General features: G+C 48.2%; 1 pseudogene; it reads left to right on the top strand.

Moving 5' to 3' along the window:
- Positions 1 to 1,812: 1,812 nt before the first annotated feature.
- LOC131482940 (transcription initiation factor TFIID subunit 4B-like) lies at positions 1,813 to 3,359 on the top strand (annotated as a pseudogene).
- Positions 3,360 to 7,010: the final 3,651 nt, after the last annotated feature.

The raw sequence follows: 7,010 nt of genomic DNA, 5'->3' as shown, positions 1-7,010 counted from the left end.
TAGCAAATGTGTGTCTTACACTCATCATGAAGAATCCTATCAAAGACACAAGGTTTCCCGGCTCTTTGCGGAGTAGACCTCTGCACAGCCGTTAGAACAGAGACAAATTCACCTTTTAATTCTGTGAGAATATTTTTAAATGTCCTATATATTCTGAGCCACACTGACGTTATTTCCCGTCGAGTGTTTGTGTCGTCCATGGAGCAGGATGTGATGTTTAGGATTTGCTTCAGAAGCATCGCTGCTTTCCTTGTCTTTCTGATGAGCAGGCCGGGTGATGATTCAATGCAGCAAGCTTTCAGCATTGTAACTCTGGATGGATGATCGGTTTGCAGCAAGTTTTTAGCTTTCTTACCATACCTTTGAATACATGGGTACTTTTCATAGATATCTAAAATGTTCTAAAAGATCTGATGAAAAGGAGGGTTCATTTTTGCTTTTGCATATTCCTGTTATGTCTTTTTTCTGACTGTGAAGGAATACTATGCGAATGTAGGGAAATAAGCGCTTTCCCCAACTTTCCTTTCCTTCATTCACTTTAGTAGCTGAATGCACGGTGCACTGGAGGGCCATGTACTCTGTTCTCTGTGCTCCAGGAGCCAGTGTGGCCCTTGGAGGCAATGTGCTCCCAAGCTGTGGAGGGCAGGCAGTGAGTCTGGCCCAGACTGCATTGGGGCCGTCCACAGGCAGTGTGTGCACTGACTGGCTGCAGCTGTGGAGGGCAGGGAGTGTGTCTGGCCCAGAGGCCGGGCTGTGGGGGCGCTGGGGCCGTCCACAGGCGGTGTGTGCACTGACTGGCTGGAGCTGTGGAGGGCAGGCAGTGAGTCTGGCCCAGAGGCCGGGCTGTGGGGGCGCTGGGGCCGTCCACAGGCAGTGTGTGCACTGACTGGGAACTGAGGGCTCCTTCCACGGGTCCTGCTCCTCTTCTTCCCCAGTGCATTACTGCAGAAGTTGGGGAATCCAGGAAGAGGAGGTGTCCTTGGGTTTCTTTTCCCAGGTGGTGAGGACGCAGCAGGTGCAGGGTCAGAGGTGATGTTTTCATCTGATCAGAGCCCAGTTGCAGCTAGCCTGCCCTGACAGTCTCCGTGAGGCCTGCTGGGCCTTGGGATGATTTTATTGCCAATATGCAATCATAGGGGTCAATATTCATTTCATTTGTGAAGAAAACCACATCAAGGCAATTTTATTATAAACCAAAAAATCAATTTACATCTGAGCCAGTGATCTCTAAATAATAAATGTGAGGACTCCCTTACCCTGAAATCACATTTTCAAGGATTGGATTTTTACCAAAAGAGGAAGTCGCATTTTTCTTAGATAGTATTTGTATTTGATGGCAAGGAAGTATTTCCAAAAATGACTTAAGTAGTTTGTCTTTTTTTGAATGTTTTCATGAGGTAGTCCTGGTCCTTAGGTGTGGTGAGGGTAACGACCAGCAAAGGCAGGACGGGACTATAACATAGCTCATAGATGGTTAGCGTGCACTGTTTACAGATGTTTTATTTTAGATTTAACACTAATAACTGTCTGATGGTAGGAGTTTGATGGTCTGGGCAGGCTGAGCACCGTAAGAAGCAACCTCCAAAGCACAAATGTGTCATACGCTGTGTGTCTTGGTTTTGCATCCTGAGATGTAACTGACTATGGATTGAAAATATTTAGAGAACCCGGGGTCTTTTCTATCTCAGAACCCCCTCCCGTCACTAGGGCGGGAGTCTCCTTTCTTAGCTTTTCTAGTAAATCTTACTTTAAAACTAAAAAAAAAAATTAACATGGTAATACAATATTGAGTTTTCTATGTGAATTTCCATGGCTGTGCCAACCAATACTGTCACAGCAACTCCTGCCAAGCCGTTGAACACAGTAACTACTCTGAAACCTTGAAGTGTGGGAACATCATCCACCTCCTCAAATGAGCCCAGTCTGAAAATGGAGGGGCCAGCAAGTGCTCAGACCACTCTTTCTCCAACAGTGCTGGAAAATGTGAAGAAATGTAAGAACTTCCTTGCAGTGTTAACCAAACTAGCATGTAGTGGGTCACAGTCCCCAGAAATGGGGCAAAATGTGAAGAAGCTTGTGGAGCAACTTTTGGATGCAAAAATTGAAGCGGATGAGTTTACTAAGAAACTGTATGTTGAACTGAAGTCTTCACCTCAGCCTCAGCTAGTTCCTTTTCTTAAGAAAAGTGTGATTGCCTGACGACAGCTTCTGCCTAACGCTCAGAGCTTCATTCAGCAGTGTGTTGAGCAGACCTCTTGTGAGGGTGTCATTGCCACCTGGACCACAGCGGTGACGACTGACGACTACAGTTTCCGTCATTCAGCCGGAAAAGCCCATTGTGGTTTCTGCAGCAGCAGCACCCAGAGCTGTGTCAGTGCAGACGCTGAATACACTTGCTGGTGCAGATGGAGTGAAACCTGGAGTTGTGACTCTTCATTCTGTGGGTCCAGCTACTGTACAAGGAGGAACAGCAGCTGGAAGTGTTTTGCTTCAAACTTCAAAACCACTTGTGACATCTATATCAAATACAGTTACAACGGTCCCACTTCAGTCTGAGAAGCCAGTTGCCTCTGGAGCAGCAGTGACCCTGGCCCTTCCTTCAGTAGCTTTTCGAGAAACTTCAGCTACAGCTCTTTGTCTTCCATCTGTAAAACCTGTTGTTACTCCTGCTGGGAGCACATCTGACAAGCCTGTTGTTGGCGCTCCGGTCCAAATCAAAATTGCCCAGCCCAGTGCTGCTCTTTCACAGCCAGCTGGGGTTCCACAGGCAGTCAAAGTCAAGCAACTAGTGGTCCAGCAGCCTTGAGGAGGCTTTGCAAAACAAGCACCCACACTTGCCATTCCTCAGCGTTGAGCATTCAGAAATCTGGGCAGAAGAAGATGCCAGTGAACACCGTAATACCTACCACTTCTATTCTAAAGCAAATTACTCTGCCTGGAAATAAAATTCTGTCGCTTCAAGCACCTACTATTCAGAAACATAAAATAAAAGAGAATGGAGCAACATGCTTCAGGTAAAGAAAATAAATAGGACTTGATCTGGTTTAAGGAAGTCATTTTTAAGAAATAAAGAAGATAGTAGAATAATGCCTACATAATGTAGATAAATTGAGGGTTTTAAAGTCAAATAATAATTTATGGAGTATAATTTGTAAACACAAATAATAAGTGTTTGTTTTAATAGGATTTTGACAGAAATATACTTTTGTAATCATAACTTGGATCAAGATATGAACATATTCATCAACACCTGTTTGCATCTTTCAGGTCAGTCACCACCATTTTCTGCCTCTAACAGTGATTGGTCTTGAGTCCTTCACTGAAGATTGTTCCGCTTTCCTTTTTGCAGTTTCAATTAACCGTACTTAACTGCAGTTAGAAAATTCTAGAAATAAACAATTCATGAGTTTTAAATCATGTGTTGTTTGAGTAAAGTGATAGGATCTTACAGTATCAATGCTGTATGTACTATTCCCTGCTTAGTTACTTAATACTTGAATGCTATGTCATGATGCCTCCATCATTCACCTCATTTTGTTTCATCATGTAGGCATGTGTTAGCCCACATTCTCAAATTATCATAACAGGATGAGCACAAAAATAAATAAATAAACCAGAAAAACAAAGAGGAAAAAATAAACAAAAAGGAGTACAGTGTAAGAATATATTGTAAAACAGTGACAGACCATGTAACATAACTTTTACATATTTATTTTAAAAGTTATGGAGAGGATCAGAGAGAGAGAGATGTTCTGTCTGCTGGTTTTTCTGCCAGATGGCCACAATAGCCAGCCCTGGCCAGCAGAAGTCAGGAATTCTTCCATGTTTTCCACCTTGGGGGCAGGGTCCAAAGAACTTTGGCCATCTTCTGCTGCTGTTCTCAGCAGGGAGTGGGATCAGAGGTGGAGCATCTGGAATATTAACTGAACAGGGGGCCTTCACTATTGCAAATGGTGGTCTCACATGCATCACATAATTTTTTATTGCAGCGAATGTGTTATAATTGTTCTGTTTTATTTTTAGTTATTTATTTCTTACTGTGCCTAACTTATAAGTTAAACTTTGCCATAGGTTGTATGTGTGAGAAATACTGTGTCTGGGCTGGGATGAGGGGAACAACAGATCTGTTTCAGGAGCCTCTGTGAATATCCAAATCCAAAATCAGCAAATAAACTCAAGTCCCTTTAAAAAAAAAAAGAAAGAAAGAAAACCCGCATCTGCACTGAACGTTTACAGTTATTTTTCTTGTCATTATTGCATAACAACCTGGGCAAATGACAGCTGACGGAGTGCTTATGTTGTGCTCAGTATTTGCATGAAGTAGGGGTGAGGTTACCAGGAAGGTGAGCACAGAAGGAGGGGTGAGGAGAGGTGCCCACTTTGCTTCCTCCTCATGGGCAGGAGCAGAGACCCTGGGAGCACGGAAACCCGCAGGGAAGGCCTGGACGCCCGGAGCCCTGGAATGGCAGACTGTGGGAGGGTACCACCTGCTGGAAATGCAGCAAAGGCAGCATTTTTAGCAAAGTGATGGACTAAGTTACTGCTTTTCAGTAACGACTTTGAATGTAATTGAAATGAATTCCCTGATTAAAGCAAGCTGAAAGGGTCGATGGGTAAATAAACAAGACTGAACAATGTGCTGTGTGTGGAAAGCTCGCTTGTTTGGTGAAGGCAGAGGCTGCAGGTGAGAGCAGGGAAAAGGCGTTCCGTGAAACTGTGAGTCGGATTCACAGACTTCACAAGCAGGGGTCGCAGACCTCGAGGCAACGTTTACAAGAAGAAGGTCTCTGCAGTGAGTAAGGGGTCGGTCTTACAAGAGTAGGTGGCGTTTGTAGGTACATACGTGTGAGACGCTGGCATGAACCAGTGGCATTGGAATTGTGAGTTGTGGCGTTGAAGTCAGTTCTTGGCAGAGTGACAATGGCCAGCGAGCTGGGAATCTGGGTTCTTGGATGAACACGCAGAGGTGAAGAGCCGGGAGACCTGGCGGAACGTGTCTGTCCAGGGTTTCCCTTGTCTTGAAGACATGTGTGTTCGTTGGAGGGACCGAGAGGTGAGGGCAGGCGACTGGACGACACAGAGGCGCTCCTGGTGTACAGACTCAGAACTGGGCCCTGGGCTGGCAACCCGTGTTCCTTCTGCTTCCCCGGGTTTTAGCTCCCAAGTGCTACGGGCAAGACCCCCGGCCCTCAGCCCCACCTGCCCTCTCTGAGGGAGGCCCTAACCTCCACTGCCTGCTGTGTGCACCCCCAGGCCAAGCCCTCCTTACCAGTGGCTAATTACTGCACAGAGAGCAGAAGTCTTTCCAGGGGCCGGGGCTGGGACATGGTCTACACCCAAGCCTTCAGCCATGGTTCTGCCCCAAGGAGTGGCAATGGTGCAAATGTATGAGCCCGACTGCCCAGGCCTCACATGGATGGAGCTCACACACTGCCAGGCTGAGCCAGTGCTCCTGGCCTCCACTGGCATCCCCGACTGCCCAGGCCTCACATGGATGGAGCTCACACACTGCCAGGCTGAGCCAGTGCTCCTGGCCTCCACTGGCATCCCCAACTGCCAGTCCCCTGAGGAACAGCTGGGCTGTTGGTGCAGTAATGGGGTATGATGAAGTCAGACGGAACCTCACTCACATGGCATACTTTTCCTGGGAGCATGAGGAAGCGAGGTGGATGTGCTGTGACTGGCAGGTTGTTGTTACTCTTAGTCTGGACACAGTTCAGGTGACAGCGAGGGCTGAGGACTGCAGGAAGGTGCACTGGAGGGCTCCTGGTGGGTGCTGACCTCCCCGCTGGCAGACCGAGGATGGGAGACCCCGCCTCGAGCGGCCGGTCCGCTGAGAGCCAGGATAAAGGAGCCGTGTTTTAAATCCGTCTGTCTTCCGGGTGAGTAGCTGTGGCTCAGAGTAGCAGGGGTGATAATGAGTACAACAATTCCCTTAAGACTGAACTTGTGTGCTTCTGTGTCCCCAGACTGCCCACGCTTGTTGTCAGGCAGGCAGTATTGCCTTTACGTGCCGAGGAGTGGCCTGGAGTGGCCACACCTGCCTGTGGCTTCTGGGCCTCCCCTCGCCACGATCAGAATTGGTCAGAGTCCTGTATGTTAGCTGTTGGGCTGCTGTGTCTGTGTCCACACTTCCCACAGTGTCGTTTTTGCTTCCAAAAATTAGTGACAGTTGCAAAGCTGACAGTTCCTCAGATGGGAGGAGAGGAAGAGTATGCATGAGTGACTTTTGACATTGCACTATGTATCTTCCTAAAATAAAATCTGACAAAGTCGGGAGACAGCGTGGCAGCCCTGAGACAGTCCCCATCCACTACTGGTAAGCTCAGGTGAGGCCTCACCTGTGTGTCTGAGGTGCGCCGAGCTGCCCCTCAGCAGGTGCGCTGCAGCCAGCAGGCTCTGCCCGCTGCTCAGTGCCTTCTGATAACTTAGTCAGCAGCCATTCAAACTGTTGAGGGCACCCCAAAGTTGTGCACAGAGGAAAATACCCATTCACCATTTTAATTCTGAAAAGGAAATGTTGGGTGTTCCCTGTTGTGGGGGAGGTGGCACTGGGCCTCATCCCTGCCGTGCGGACTACAGTCCCACTTGGGTTCCTGCTGTACGTGGTCCTGACACCCAGCCTCCTGCCTCCTCACAGCCCTGTAGCATCCCCAGGAAACGTCTCCTTTGCATCCGTGTGCTCTCACCTGCAGTGTGTTTACCAGAGCCGCGTGCTCGTAGCTGGTGTTGAGCTTCATACTGAGGAAGGTAACAACACAGCCCACAGCCGCCGACTCCATATTGCTGTCTGCTGTCTTCAGGTTTGGCAGCCTGAATCCTGGTGGTCAACTTCCCAGGCAGTTGCAGTGCCCAAGGGAGAAGCACAGCGTGTCTCTAGATCACGGGGCAGGTGTTACACTTTCAGCCTAGGAAACCATGGCCGTGGCCTGCTGGTCCTTGCAGCCTTGGACCAGGCTCCGGGTTCTGACCACGGGCTGTAGGAGGTGCGTGTCAGCTTCCCTGCACAG

This window comes from Ochotona princeps, chromosome 21 (genome assembly GCF_030435755.1).
Source record: "Ochotona princeps isolate mOchPri1 chromosome 21, mOchPri1.hap1, whole genome shotgun sequence".
Taxonomy (NCBI): Eukaryota; Metazoa; Chordata; class Mammalia; order Lagomorpha; family Ochotonidae; genus Ochotona; species Ochotona princeps.
This window is presented reverse-complemented; position numbering and strand designations above follow the sequence as displayed.